General features: G+C 42.9%; 1 protein-coding gene and 1 pseudogene across 2 annotated transcripts in view; one reads left to right on the top strand and one right to left on the bottom strand.

Moving 5' to 3' along the window:
* Positions 1–15,853, top strand: part of KIAA1549L (KIAA1549 like) — a 267,293-nt gene that overhangs the window by 41,127 nt on the left and 210,313 nt on the right. The window lies entirely within an intron of this gene.
* LOC132661611 (small ribosomal subunit protein uS3 pseudogene) lies at positions 7,295–7,859 on the bottom strand (annotated as a pseudogene).

The following is a 15,853-nucleotide window of genomic DNA, read 5'->3' as shown; positions in this document are numbered from 1 at the left end:
GTAATTCACTGTGAGAAGCACATTTTATATTGTACTGCAGCACAGATGCACCATATGTGACCGAGGAAGCCCCCCTCCCTCATCACCCGAATTTCACCAAATGGTATTTAGACTTACTATAGACAGTGCACAGTGGTAATTTCTATTTCATTCTGTTCTGTTTCGTTTTTTAACATTTTTATGTATGTATGTATGTATGTATGTATTTATTATGGGGGGTAGAGAGGCAGAGAAAGGGAGAGACAGAGAATCCCAAGGGGGCTGCACGCTGTCAGCACAGAGTCTGACACAGGGCTCCATTTCACCAACCGTGAGATCACGACCTGAGCCGAAATCAGGAGTTGGTCACTTAACTGACTGAGCCACCGAGGCGCCCCACCTATTATTATTTTTTAAAAGGAGTGTAGTTGTAAGCTCGGGATTGACAGCTTTGAAGACCAGCAATAATGTTGTTTTTATTATTCATTTAGCAGTTGAAATATGAGATTTTTCAGCACCTCACCTCAGGAGAATTTTTGTAGCATGAAACTATTTAGTGAATATGTAAGCACAATTGTGTAAAAAAAAATCTATGTTCATATCAAAGTGTTTTTTTAAAAGTTTATTTATTTTTGAGAGAGACCGGGGGAGGGACACAGGGGGAGAGAGGGAGAGAGAATCCCAGGCAGGCTCCACAGTGTCGGTGCAGAGCCAGTTACGGGGCTTCATACCGCGAACCGTAAGATCATGACCTGAGCTGAAATCATGAGTCGAATGCTTAACCACCTGAGCCATCCAGGCGCCCCTGTTCTATTTCATTAATTAATTAATTTATTAATTTTTTTTAATGTTTGTTTGTTTGAGACGGAGAGAGACAGAGCACGAGCAGGGGAGGCCAGAGAGAGAGGGAGACAGAATCGGAAGCAGGCTCCAGGCTCCGAGCTGTCAGCACAGTCTGATGTGGGGCTCGAACCCACAAACCGTGAGATCATGACCTGTGCCAAAGTCAGACGCTTGACCGACTGAGCCACCCCACGAACCCCTGTTTCATTTTTTAAAATGGTGGTTTTGACTTTTTAAAATGGTGGTTTTGACCATTTTTTAAAATGGTGGTTTTGACTTAAAATGGTGGTTGTGACTCACAAGTGGGTTATAAGTTCCAGGTTTAAGAACATTGCGGTACATTATCTTCCCCACACCTCCAGCCATTTCCTCTACCTTTTATCTCTGGTCTCTGCATCTGGCCCCCTTGCAGGGACTTTGCACTTGCTGTTCCCTCTGCCTGGTGTGCTTTTCCCTGTATCATCTCATGACTACATTTCTCACCTCCTCAGATTTCTACTTTACTGTTCACCAAAGATCTTCTCCTGTAAACCACCCTACTGGGATGCTCTGGGGAGCTCTTATCCTGGCTTACTTTTTTGGTAGCATTCATTACCTGACATAGGTATCATTAGCTTGTTATCTGCTTTCCCAACTAGAGTATCAGTTCCATGAAGGCAGGGACTGTTTTGTGTGCTGGTATGTCCTAGCATCCAAAACAGGCTTTCAAGAAATATTTGTTGAATAATTGAACAGACAGGGCCCCATGATCTTACTGAGAGTTTTGGTTAAGGCTTTAATTTTTTTTTTTTTTTTTTTGGTGGGGGGGGGGGGTGGGGGAAGAGCGCAAGCAGGGGAGGGACAGAGAGAGGGGGACAGAAGATCTGAAGCAGGCTCTGTGCGGACTGGCTGACAGCAGTGAGCCCAGTGTGGGGCTCAAACTCATGAACCTCGAGATCATGACCTGAGCCGAAGTCAGATGCTCAACCAACTGAGCCACCCAGGTGTCCCTTTGTTATGGCTTTATATGCTTGTGGAAAAAGTTTGTGGGAACTTTCATTCATTCCTTTGGAGGTACTGAATTCATCCCAGTGGCCTGGCTTGTGCTCTGGTCACTGGGAATAGAGATGCTAGAGAAGAAGGTAGACACATCTTTCTCCTTTTGAAAATTTTAATTGGTGCCTGGGACTCTGCTGTGTACAGGTCCAGGAACATTGTGAATACGCACCAGACAATTAGAGGAGTCAGGTGGAGATTTTGTATTTTTCTAAAGTAAAAGCAGCCCTTACTAGAGCCGCCGGGTGGTGGGGCCAGCAGTGCAGGGAGGTCTAGGAAGGTAACCACAAACAGAATGTGATATGGAAACACTGGGTTTCTGGTGAGGTGCCCCCACTTAGCTGATATTGTAGATTCTCTGAGAGTTTCAGACTAGAAGTCAGGTTTTACCTTCCATTCCAGAAGCTCTCCATGCATCTCTTTATGGTTTTCTCCTACATTTTCCTTTCAGCCTAGAATAAAAATGGCCAGCCCCCCCCCCAAAAAAAAAAAGTTATTGCTTCAGTGCTGAGTGGCAAGCTTTATGAGAACTGAGTAATGGAGTTGTGGATAGCTATCTAATTATAATCATACCTTGAAATTTTTATTAGCCAGTCTTTGTATTTGATGGTTTCTGCTTATACTACGGATATGTTGGTGGTTCTTGAATCCATTTTGAAAGCACAAAGTGTTTCTATTCTTGGTGTATTTTCCCTCATCTTTCCTTATAGCCAGATTTATGATTCCTCAGACTTTTTCCCTGTCCTTCATTAGAGAGTCATCGGGATGGTGCTATTTTTTTCTCCTTTGTTGAGTGTACACAGTAAATATAATTTGTTGAATGGCTTTCTTTTTTTTTTTTTCAACAGGAAGTCTTCAAAGAGAGCCTATTATAGTATTAAGCCTCCATGTAATAAACAGTGGAGCTGGGCCAATAAGTCCAAAACATCTGAGCAATCTCTTTATATTGTACACTCGAGCTTTTAGATGCATAAATTTTACAGTACATCATCTGACACTATTTGTGATAAATATTCCCCAGTGATTAAATCATCATTTTATGATCTTATGCACAGAAAGAGCATCCACAAAGCTACTCCCCACTCATCGAGCTCAAATGTTATTGTCCTGGTTTGTATATCAGAAACCTTTTATTAATTTTGGTGGAGCTGTTCTAAAGAGGTCGTGTGGATTTTCACAAAACAGTTTTATATAAGAAGTACCTTTTTTTTTTTTTTTTTTTTTTAAGAGAGGGACAGAGAGAGTAGGGATTGGACCACTTGGTGGGTCAAACCAGAAAATGGACCTTGAAGTAAGAGAAGCTGTTGTCTTGATGGCCGTGGTTAATAAATATTTACAGTGACGTCTTGAGCTGCAACTCTGCAGTTTTGTTAGCATAAACGTTTCATAACCACAGAATACTTGATGAGCGTGTGGGACAGGCGACTGACGCAGTGTATCCAGCAGGATGAAACTGCACTTACACTTGTTAAGGATGTGTGTCTGCCTGCATCACATTTTTTTTTAACTGAGTTAATGCGGTGGTCCCAGCTGGGATTTTGACTGTTCTCCACTGATGGAGCTCATGGGAGGGTGACAAGAGACCCTCTGGCCCTGAGGAATGACTGTTGATTTACAGCCTCAGATGAAGCTAAAGCTGACAGTTAGTGTTTTAAATAATGCATACTTAGCTCTGCAAACAAATGAGCCAGATCCTTCCTCTTGCCAGAGTCTCTCTGGAGGAAGGTGGAGGTGCTTGGGGCAGCGCATTAACTCCCTCTGCTGGCATGTGGGCCCAGAAAGCCCCTCTTCTCGGGCAGGGGGCTGTACCAGTGGAAGTTTCCATGCAGTGGCTGATGAGGAGAAAAGGGAAAGAAGGCACAGGGAGTGTGTGGGGAGAGTGGGCAGAGGGGCCGCTGGAGCATATCATGGGGTGGGGGTGGGGCAGGTCAGAGAGGAAAGCCCAGCTGGTGGGGAGATGGTGTCCTGCCACAGGGGCTTTTAGACTTGTAGAATTAGGTAATTTCTTGCCACTCCAAGTATGGGCTGTGGGCTGGTAGCAACAGCATCACCAGGGAGCTTGTTTGAAATGCAGAAGCCTAGGCCCTAAGTCAGTCTTATGGATTCATAATCTTTACCTGGACAAGATCTCCAGGTGATTCGTATGCACCTGAAAGTTTAGGAAGTGCTGACTAAGCACTCTCATTTTAATACTTTTGCAGTCCTTGGTCAAGCATTAAATTATTAATGACTTATAAAGCAGATTAGTAAGTCGTTCAAACCATGCTGGTTTGCAGCCCCTCCCCTTTTAGGGAAGAAAAGACGGAATAACAACAATAATTTGAGTTTAGCCAGGACAGCAGTTAGTGGGAATTTTAATGCAATTTTGGCCATAACACACCATTGCCAGGGTGAACTCAGAGTGGTGCTTTCCAGCTCGAGCAGGCATCAGAATCACCAGAGGGCTTGTTAAAACACTGTTGGATCCCACCCCAGAGTTGCCGATTTAGTAGATTTTGGGATAGGGTCTGAGAATTTGTATTTCTTTTTTTTTTAATTAAAAAAATCTTTCTTTCTTTCTTTCTTTCTTTCTTTCTTTCTTTCTTTCTTTCGAGAGGCAGGGAGGGGCAGAGAGAGAGGGAGAGAGAGAATCCCAAGGGTGGAGCCCTGCTCGCAGTTAGAACTCACAAACTGTGAGATGACCTGGGATGAAACCAAGACTCAGGAGCTTAACCAACTGAGCCACCCAGGCGCCCCAAGAATTTGTGTTTCTAACAAGTTCCCGGGTGATGCTACTGCTGGTCTGGTGACCTCACTTTGACAGGTGTAATTCTGATTGTGGCAATCACGTGGCATTTGTCTGTGTGATCCCTGCCCCATGAAGTCTGTGTTCTGTCTCTCACCCATACCTCCTTACAACTGATTCTCATAGTATTGTCCACAATCCACCCATACCTACAGATTCCCAGAGTCCACTCTCTTGACCGTCTGAGTCAGAATCCCTAGTAGTGGGACACAGGACGGTTCATAAGCATCCCAGGGCAACTCTTAGATGCACATGTGTGCTCCTTCCTAAAGGATTACATTCTTAGTAGCTAGGGTGTGTTTTGCCCTTTTCTTGACCCTTTGTCACTTTGCTTGGGCCACTGCTGCACTGGGAGTGCCCTCCCACATCTACTCACAGGATTCTCCTGTTCTTCCAGGTCTTCCTCAGAAGCTACATCCTCCTTGAGACTTCCTTGATTCCCCCCAGCTGCATGTGATCCCTAGACTGTGCTTTTCTTTTAAAATAAGTTCTTTAAAATGAGATGTCAGTCCTTATATTTCAATCAATTCTAAGAAGCCCTTTCATCCTTCCCCAAGCCCTCTCCTCTTTTCTGAGTTGAATTTATAATATATGGCAACATGTGGCTTATTGTGAGGTGTAGGTCAGTGGACGTTGCCATGAGAAACAAGAAAAAGAATAAGAAAAGCTTATGACTTCTCAAAGTTTTAAGTGTTAAAAAGTCAATTGTATGTTACACAAAATAACATCGCCCCTAATGCTGTTAAGTATGTGCTCATAGCCCCTATTGATCGTAGGCTCTTGGATGGCTGAGACTGTCTTATATTCATCGTATTGGTCCCTCATGTACCTGGCTGATAGTAAGTGTTCAATAAATATTAGTTGAATGATATAAATGTGATTTATTTTTCTGCGGATGAAGTTGACACCACTCCTTTTCTGGAGTCATTTATTGCGTGTGGAAATACATACCCTGCTCTGGATACTGATGAGAAGGCAAATAGAAGAGATTCAACCAGGAAAATGATGATCTTCATTCAGGCTTTAAATGCACAAGGCTCCCCAGGAACCACCGAGAGCCCACCTGTTTCTGCAGAATCCTGGATGTATGTGGGACTCAGGATGGGGAGTGGGCAGGAGATGGGCTTTGGGAAAGGGCTGCCTGCCTGGACTCTCTGTTAGAAGGGCATGGGGAAATCCTAAAGTCCTCTAGCCCAGAGACCCTAGGTCTCTAGAATCTCTATATCCCAGGCACTTAGAATAGAAAGCAGGCTGGGTGTCAGTGCTTGTTGAATTAATGAATGAATTAATGAATGAATGAAATCCTGACTTTGAGTCCCCATCCACGTATCAAATCTTGACCTCTTTATGTCTCATTTGGTTCATTTTTAAAGGTAGGGATGTTACTTATGTACTCCAAATTATCTCAAGGAATTTTTGAGAGCCTAAGATGAATTAATTAATCTGAGAGCACTTTTTCTTTTCTTTTTTTCAAAATTAAAGTTTATTTTTTCATTAAAATTTTTTTAATGCTTTATTTTTGAGAGAGACAGAACATGAGTGGGGGAGGGGCAGAGAGAGAGGGAGACACAGACTCTGAAGCAGGTTCCAGGCTCTGAGCTCTCAGCACAGAGCCCGATGTGACATTTGAGGGGCTCAAACTGACCTGAGTTGAAGTCAGACACTTACCAACTGAGCCACTCAGGTGCCCTGTTTTTTCATTTTTGAGAGAGAGAGCATGAGCAGGGAAGGGGCAGAGAGAGAGGGAGATACAGAATCTGAAGCAGGCTCCATACTGACAGCAGTGGGGCTTGAACCCACGAACTGCAAGATCATGACCTGAGCTGAAGTCAGACCCTCAATCGACTGAGCCACCCAGGTTCCCCTGAGAGCACTTTTTAAAGTGTTAAATATGCATCATTACTTAGATCATAAGAGAACTTTTTCTGTGTTTATTACAAACAGCTCTTCTTGGTTCTGAAGGCCTATTTTATACATTTCTCAATTAGGGGACTCTTAGTTCTCTTGGTTGGCTCATTCTCTGATTTGCTCTGTATGCACAGCAAATACACTAATACTTGTTTCTCTGACAGCTGTATTTTATATGTTGTATTGCAGCATTCATTGAAGAAACTCTGGGCTTCTAAGAATGATTTGTTGTGGCATTTCCTTTTGAGACAGAAGCTTTGAAATAGGATAAATGTATAGGAGAGATATCTAGGTACAGTAGGGATGAGAGGAAGTCAGTGTTTGGACTTGGATCTCCTGAGTTCAGGTCCTGACTCTGCCCTTCATCTGCAATATGTGTGATCTTGGGCATTTTTTTTTTCTTTTGTAAGATTTTATTAGGGAGAATTTCAAATATACACAAAAATGTGGAAAGTAGTATAGTGAACCCCCCCCCCCCCCATTTACCCATCACTCAGCTTCAATGGCTGTTAACTGATGGCCAATTTGTTTCAATGGTAACAGCGTCTACTCTTCCCCCCAATATAATTTTTAATAGAATGCAAGATGTCATGTTCTTTCATTCATAGATATTTCAATATGAATCTCTAAAAAGATAAGGACCCTTTGTTAATTTTTATGATTTTTTTTCTTTTTCAAAGATTTTATGAAAAGTCCTTATAGAGCAATATCCAGACTCCAGATCCAGCTGCCAAGGAGACCCTGTTATGCTGTGGGTACTGGGTGTGGCGTGGCAGGTGGCTCTGACTTCCCACCCTTCTGTTTCGATGGGGGTGGTGGGAAGTACCCCGTCTTTGGGGTCCACAGTGCTCACCTGATCAGGCAGGGGCTTCTTAGCACCATTCTTACCACTTGGGCTCCAGGGAAGCATGATCTTCACTTTGATGCCCAGCACACTCTGTCTGAGCAGTTCACGGGTCCCCACTGTGAATCATCAGGCCACCCACAAACTTCATGGATTTAGCCCTCTGTCCTCAGAGTTTCCCAGACTCCATGACTTTGCAGCCTTTGGCCCCACTCTCCATGATGACCCATAGCACACCCTAGCAGGCCCTCCACACAGGAAGGCCTCCTAGGAGTGTGTAACCCAGAGACTCTGCCTGGGCAATAGCACACAGACCTTCTGTGGCCACCTTTTCAACATGAAGCCCTACACTGCCCTCAGGGGAGCCAAATCTCTTCTGAACCACAGCAGTCAATTCCCGGGTCTGCTGGCCCATCTCACCAAGGACATTCTATGTCCTGGTGGCCGGGATAATGATTTCTGTCCTGGTTGGTGTAATTCAGACCTCAACTCCAGAGTAGCCATCTTGAGTCAGTTCCCAAGTGAGAAGCTCATTCAGTTCAGCTTTGAAGATGCCATCAGTGACACACTGCCTCTTCATTGGAGATTTGCACCACCATCTTGCCTCTGTGTGCCACCAAAAGGAAAGCAGATAAGGGCCTTTTAAAAACAGAACTAAAATGTCATTATCATGTCTGAACAAATCAATAATTCTTAATATCAATAGAATCCAATGTCATAAATTTTCTTTTTCTTTTTACACTTTGTTTGAAATAGGATCCAAACAAGCTCCACATCTGATATTTATAAAAGTGTCTTTTATGTATCTTTTAATTTATGGGTTCTCTCTCACTTCTCTAAAGTGCAAGGGGAAAAAACCAGGTTGTTTTCTTATGGAATTTATCAGTTTGGATTATGCTGATCGTATCTTTGTGGCATATTTCCTATAAATTAGAGGCATGGCCAGACTTAGGTTAGGGTTTTGGTTTTGGTTTTGGATATTGGACATTGGACATGTTATTTGCTCTTTCTGACCTCTGTGAAATGGATTACAAACATATCTTATAGCTGTTATGAAATTAAAAAAGAGAATATCCAGGGAAGGATCACACCATATAAAGAGTAGTTGTCATTATGACTGGATTATACATTTTGTTAGCATTTGTGGGGCTGAGCCTAGGAAAGATACGTTCCTCCCACACTGGTCAGACTAAATATTTCAGCAGGTGCCATGTCAGGAGGCTGAGCATCAGGTGGTCTAGAGGTCATGCTCTACTATATTAGGTTTGATAGGAGTCAAACTAGTTAAATTCTCTGAGCTTTCCTCATTTCCTCAAATGTAGCTAATAACATATATCCTCAAAGTTCTGAGAAACAGAGATGATGTATGTAAAGAGACTTGAACATGGTACTCATCATGGGGTTGATGATTTTTGTTCTTGTTTCTTTTGATACCTGAGTTCTCATGTGGGACTTGGGGGCACTTAGGTTGAGAAGGGATTCTGGGTATGGCTGAGTCGGTGCCATGGGCTGGGGGTGTCACTAAAATTCTCTCTTTCCTCTTTTAAACATATTTGGGGTTAAAATAGCCTGCAGTATAATCAAAAGAAAGAAATAAAAGTAAACCCTTTGAGTGCTGAGCACAATTACATTTATTGGTGTGCAGCTGTTGGGATGTGAATGGAAATATCTAGTTTTTTCCATTATGACCAGGAGAAAGGCTGGGATTCTATTTTACACTGCATCAAATATGATATGGGTGCAGAAGCCCAGCAAACACCACCTTAGAGTGCCAGCACCAGGACTGAGATGTAGAGACTCTTTTGTGATGTGCCTCCCCTTTTTAAATGTTTATTTATTTTTGAGAGAGAAAGAGCATGAGTAGGAGAGGGCAGAGAGAGGAGAGGGTGACAAAGAATCGGAGGCCGGCTCCGGGCTCCAAGCTGTCAGCACAGAACCTGATACAGGGCTCGAACCCACAAACTGTGAGATCATGACCTGAGCCGAAGTTGGACCCTTAATTGACTGAACCACCCAGGCGCCCCTGTGATGTGCCCCCTTTTGATGCACCAAGAAGGGCAAAACATCCCATCAGGAGGATTCTTACTCAAAATGCACAATCTGACTCTATCATGAGAAAACAACAGACAAACCCAAATCGAGGGACATTTTGTAAAATACTTGACCAGTTCTCTTGGCAGATGTCAAGGCTGTGAAAGACAAAGACAGAGAGGAACTGTCACAGGTGGGCAGATGCTAGCAAAGACTTGAGAACTAAATCCAATGTGGGATCCAGGATTGGATCCTGCATGAGAAAAAGAACATCAGAGGCAAAGCTGGCAGCATTCAAATAAGGTCTGTCAAGTAGTTAATAGTAATTTATCAGAGTTATTTTCCTGATTTTGGCAGTTGTATTATGGTTATGTAAGATGTTAACATTGGAAGAAGCTGGCTGAAGGGTACTGAACTCTGTACTGTTTTTGTAATTTTCTGTAAGTCTAAAATTACCTCAAACATTAAACACACGATACTGGGATGCATGGCAGCTTTTGCAAAATGTACTGTTTTATAGGAAGTGGAGGGTGCTTCATTTTTGCACATTAACTTGAGAGCTAGAAACACCAACTTACTCTTGAGCTAAAGCAGGCAGGTTGCATCTTGACTGGTGAAGTTCCTCACTGTAGATTGACAGGGAGTCATGTCAACTCTTTGAGATTCCCCAGAGACCATCCTAGTGCACAGGTGGTTGGGCACCTGGGTTGACAGTGTTTTGGTTGCATCATCTTTCATATCTGGTTGATCTGGCAGATCTGACTGGTTAATAATGACAGTTCCCTCCTTAGATTGGATGCCCGTTATATGCTAGAAACTTGAGTGCTAAGTGCTTATCATCATTAATCCTCATAACATCCTTGAAAGGCAGTTGATAGTTCCCCCATTTTATGATACATCTCACAGAGATTCATTTGCCCAATATCACTGAGCTGGAGTGGAAATCTGACTCCAAAGCTCAGACTCTGACAGCTGTGCCATTTTGTTCTCCCTCTTACTCCCTCTTAATGGGTGCCCTCCTGGCCAGTCTAATGCCTGTGTTCCCCTGTGGGCCTCCAGACCTGGCCCCTCCCTTATCATTTATCTATCTATTGCTGGTTAGAAAGAGGTACTGGTATTTTTCTATCCTCCATTATCTATCTAATCGTAGAGTAGAATTGTATGTAGACTCTTTGGGGGCTGTTAATAGGTTTCTATGGTCAGATATCTTCGGGGGAACTTAGGGATAAATAAATTAAATAGCTCTCCACCTTTACCCAGGCAACTGAATACAGTTGGAAAAAACCACACAACCGGGCTTACTAGTCTCATCAGTTTGCTACCATTAACCTTGAGTGGGCTGTTCAAGCTGCCCAACACTGCTTCCCTATTGCCTTAGTCTAGTTGCCCACCCACTCTCTGGGAGAACTGCTTCACACCTTCTCCCCACTCCTAACGTCCCCACATCTCCTAAGAAAAAACTAGCCCAAGAGAATTTCTGCAAGCCTCCACTGCTGCCTCGACCAAGCTGCCCGTATCCTGCCTCCTCTCCTGTTAAGGATGAGGCATCTTTGATTCTTGTGCATGAGACTGAGGACCTACTGCCAGCAATTCTGCCTCCGGTCCCCTCTCTCCAGTTGCAGACGGGCATGTCCTCTATCTTCCGTTTTAGAAGAGCCCCCACCTTGACCACACATCCCCCTTCAGCTGCTGCTCTGTGCCTCTCTTCCCCTTTTCTGCAAACCTCCTTGGAAGAGTTTTCTTACCGACTGTCTCCAATTCCTTTCTTCCCATTATTGCTCTTTTTAAAAATTGAGGTGAAATTCACTTAACATAAAACCATTTTAATATGTTAAGATGTACAAGTCAGTAGCATTTAGTACATTCACATTGCTGTGTAACTACTGCCTTCATCTGGTTCCAAAGCCTTTTCCTCATCCCCAAAGTACCCCCCCTTACTTGTTACACAGTCATCCTCTATTCTCCCCTCCCGCTAGCCTCTGGCAACCACCAATCTATTTTCTGTCTCTACAGATTTACTTCTTTTGTATACTTTATAAAATGGAGTCATACAAAATGTTGACCTCATTTCATTTACATGATGTTTTCAGCGTTCATCCATGTTGTGGCATGCATCAGAATTCTATTACCTTTTATTGTGTAGTAGTATCCCATTGTATGTATATGGCACATTTTGTTTATCTGCTCATTAATTGATGGACATTTGGGTTGTTTTTACCTTTTGGCTATTGTGAGTAGTGCTGCTATGCACATCCATGTACAAGTATTTGTTTGAGTATCTGTTTTCTGTGCTTTTGGGCATATCCCTAGGAGTGGAATTTCTGGGTCACATGGTAATTCTACGTCTCACTTTTTGAGTAGCCACTGAAGTATTTGGTGGTTTGGGCCAAGTGGCTGGACCATCTTACATTACAATGCACAGGTGTTTCAGTTGCCTTACCTCCTCATCCATATTTGATACTTCCTGCTCCCCTCCCCCCCCCGCCGCCCCCACATAGCCACCCTAGTAGATATGAAGCAGTATCTCATTATGGTTTTGATTCCCATTTCCCTAATGGCTAATGAACATCTTTTCATGTGCTTGTTGGCCATTTCTGTATCTTTGGAGAAATGTCTATTCAAGTCCTTTGCCCTTTTTTTCATTGGGTTATTTGTCGTTGTTGTGGAGTTTCCCATTCTATCTTGAATCCACTTTAATCAGCTTTGCTTTAGTCCTTATCATCCCACAGAGTGACTCTTATCAAGGTTGCCAAAGGCTTCCCTCTTTGTCAAACCCAGCGGTCCATTCTCAGGCCTCATTTTCTTGTCTTTACAGCAACAGTTAAGGGGGGGTCGATCACTCCTTCCTTCCTGATGTGCTTTCTTCACTTGGCTTCCCAGATAACAACCATTCTTTCTTAGTTCTCCTCAGTGTTCTTTGCTGGTTCCTTCTCATCTTCATTACCTCTGGCTGTAAACTTCCTCTTGCCTCAGCTTTCACACCTCCTGTCTTTCTATCTCCACTTCCCTGGATGACCCCATTCTTCCAGTTGTTCAGGCCATCAATCTCGGAGCTGTCCTTGACCTCTCTTTTACCTCCTCCTCCTGGCTCTACCTCCACCTGGTTCTCCCTCCACAACATATCCAGACTCTGATCATGTCTCACAACCTCCACTGCAGTCACTCTGTTCTAAACCACCATCATTTGTTAGCTGGAATTTTGAAGTACCCTACAAATTGGCCTCCTAGTTTCTCTCCCTCCCTCTGCCATGATCCAGACTGTGTGAAACACAGCAGCCAGAGAGATCCTGTTAAATTGTGAGTCAGATCTCACATTACAGCTCTGCTCTGAAGCCTCCAGTTGCATCTCGTTTTACTTCAAGTTTGAGCCAAAATCTCTGTAGGATTTAGCCTTGGCTTCCTCTTCCATCTTGTTTCCTATCACTCTCCACCTTGCTCATACCACTTCAGCCACTGCTGGCATCTTTGCCGTGCCACAGTCCTGCCAAACACACTCCTGCCTCAGGGCCTTTGCACATATTGCTTTATCTGCCTGGAATGCTCTTCCTCCTGAAAGCCACAGGGCTTTCTCCCTTCCTATTTCTGTCCAAATGTCTTTCGCCAGTGAAGTCTCTGCTGATCATCTTATATAAAATAGCAACATCATCTTCCCTCTTCTGATCTCCCTTCCTATGCTTTATTTTTTCCCTTAGTACTTATATATTGCTTGGTTTCCCCTGTTGGAATATCAACCCCGCAAAAACAGGGATTTTGTTTGTTTGGTTGTTTGTTTACTGCTTTAGTCCCATTGTTTACAACTATGCCTGACATAAAAACATGGATACTTGGGGCTTTTCCTATTTTGTAATATGTAAATGTCCATTATAAGTCTCTAAAGATATTTTTGCAATATTCCTTTACCTCTTTTTTTTTTAAACCCATAGGGCCTGTTTTTCACAAAATATTTTTGGGAAGTGCTGGAATAGGCTTTCATTTGTATTTTATTTGTCAATCATATTTGGGGTGATGGGGGTGGTGAATGTTATGTAACCTGAGTCTTTTCCCCTTGACTAATAAAGCATTTCAGCATGTAGGAAAAATGTACATCCAAAAGGCCTGACCTTATCCTGAGGGTATGCTTGGATAACTCATTTAGGTAAGATCTGGCCAATGATTTCTTCTTTGGTTTTAAAAAGTGATGTTACATTTGAGTATTTCTGCATAGTTTCATGTTTATAAGCCAAGTGTGGTGTAACTTAGAAGTGGTTTCTCCTAGAGCTGTTGAAACAGTTCAAGCCTGCCCTTTCTCTGCTTTTGTCTCAATGCCCCAGATGACCTCCACTGGGCCCTTTGGGATGTCAGCATCCTGTAGGTTTGCTTAGGCGGCCTCTGTCCTGTTCTAGGACCAGGCTTACCTTGACCCTGTCAGAAGCAGCTCTGAGAAGGCAGTGGCTCTTTCTGTTTTGTTTGCCATTGTAGACCCAAACACTTGCACCATGCTGCGCACATAAGAGGTGGCCAATTAATATTTGTTGGATGAACCTTTGAAGTAGCACCGGGGAAAGCTCCTTCACCACCTCATGGTGACTTGTAATTAGGGTTCAGCTTCAATGAATTTTCTTTGAAAACATGTTTGAATATGTCCTGAATGGAAATCAAAACACTTTCCCTCCTATTTCCATGATCTTAGCTTACAAACAATAATATGGGTATTCTTGGAAAGAGTCTGCAGTTAGTCTGAATAGTTTGTGGTTAAATAAATTTCAAAAAAGAGATCCCATTTGGGCTTTTCATTTGAAAGCCACCATAATGTATGATAAAGTAGCTTGTGTGATCGGCATTCTCAGAAGAAAGTTGTTCTGATGAACTGTCCGTGTCATCTTTTGATTTTGAAAAGATGGAAGGAATGATGGTCAGCCTACAATGTAAATGGTGGTTTGATATTTTATTTCCTAGAAGTGGTCAAAAGAAGGGCAATGTTATTTCTGGAAATTGGGGAAAAGCCTAAGACTTGTGTATTTCAGCCTGCTTTCTTCAGCACAGAATGTTGTTCCCTTTCCTTTTGGCTTTTCCAGGGTGCTCTCTGATTTGCCCGGCAAGAAGAATTGCGTTATATCTGGCTAATTAACTCTGAGTGCTAATGTCTGAGGAGTAGCGTCTTGACTTGCTCTAATTAAGTTCAGCAGATTCAAAGGCCACCTGAATAGGGATAGGACAGACATTTGCTTTGGAAAGAGGTAGTAAAACCCCTTTAGGTGAGGAAGCAAATGGGGCTGTAATTTAGATCCTGGCATCAGGGTTTTTTTTTTTTTTTTTTTTTTTTTTGGTAGTTTTTTTATAGATGTCACCATAGTTACAGTGTCTCTGTAAATCACAAACATACTCCAGAAAGGAAAATGAAGAGACTCGTGGTTGCAGGTGAAGTGACCTAAATTTTTATAGTTCTGTAGTTTTTTTAAAAATCGTTTTGCTTCTACACATTTTATGGTTCTTTTAATTAGACTCATAGGACTGGGATGTTAAATGTCTAGTGGTCAATTATAATATTTATTGAGGTCGTGTGATGTGCTGGGTTTTGTCCGAAGAGTGTTGTCTAATTTAATTCTAAGTAATTCTGAGGTCTTGTAGTCTGGGCTCTCCAGAGGCAGGCAGGACCAATAGGATGCATATGTATATATATGTACCTATACCTATATTGATATCTAGAGATTATTATTATTATTGTTATTATTTTATTTTAGAGGAAGAGAGCATGAGCTGGGGAGAGGGGCAGAGGAAGAGAGAATCTTAAGCAGGCTCCAGGCTCAACACAGAGCCCGACACAGAACTTGATCCCACGACCCTGGGATCATGACCTGAACTGAAATCAAGAGTCAGACGCTTAACTGACTTAGCCACCCAGGCGCTTGCATATTTAGAGATTTATTATAAGGAAGTGGCTCATATGCTTATGGAGACTGAAAAGTCCAAGATCTGCAGTCGGCAAGCTGGAGACACAGGAGAGCTAATGGTTTTAGGTCCAATCCAAGTCTGAGTTTGAAGGCAAGAGACTAGTGTCCCAGATCGGATACAGTCAGGCAGAGAGAGTGAATTCCTTCTTACTGAGCCTTTTATTTTATTCAAGCCTTCAGCAGAGAGGGTGAGGCCCACCCACCTTGGGGAGGGCAATCTGCTTTATTCTGTCTAGTGAGTCAAATGGTAGTCTCATCCAGGACCACACTCACAAGAACATCCAGAATAATGTTTAGTCAGATATCTGGGCGCTCTGTGGTCCAGTCAAGTTGACACATAAAATTAAATGTCACAGGTAGGTACTGTTGTTATCCTCTGTAGAGATGAGGACACGGATGTAGAGAATGGTTGGGTAATTGTCTAGCGTTACAACTGGTAATCATGGAGACAGAACAAAAATGCAGGCAATCTGGCTCCCCCCAAATCCTCACTCTTAA

The sequence above is a fragment of the Panthera onca genome, chromosome D1, assembly GCF_046562875.1.
Source record: "Panthera onca isolate mPanOnc1 chromosome D1, mPanOnc1 haplotype 2, whole genome shotgun sequence".
Classification (NCBI taxonomy): domain Eukaryota; kingdom Metazoa; phylum Chordata; class Mammalia; order Carnivora; family Felidae; genus Panthera; species Panthera onca.
This window is presented reverse-complemented; position numbering and strand designations above follow the sequence as displayed.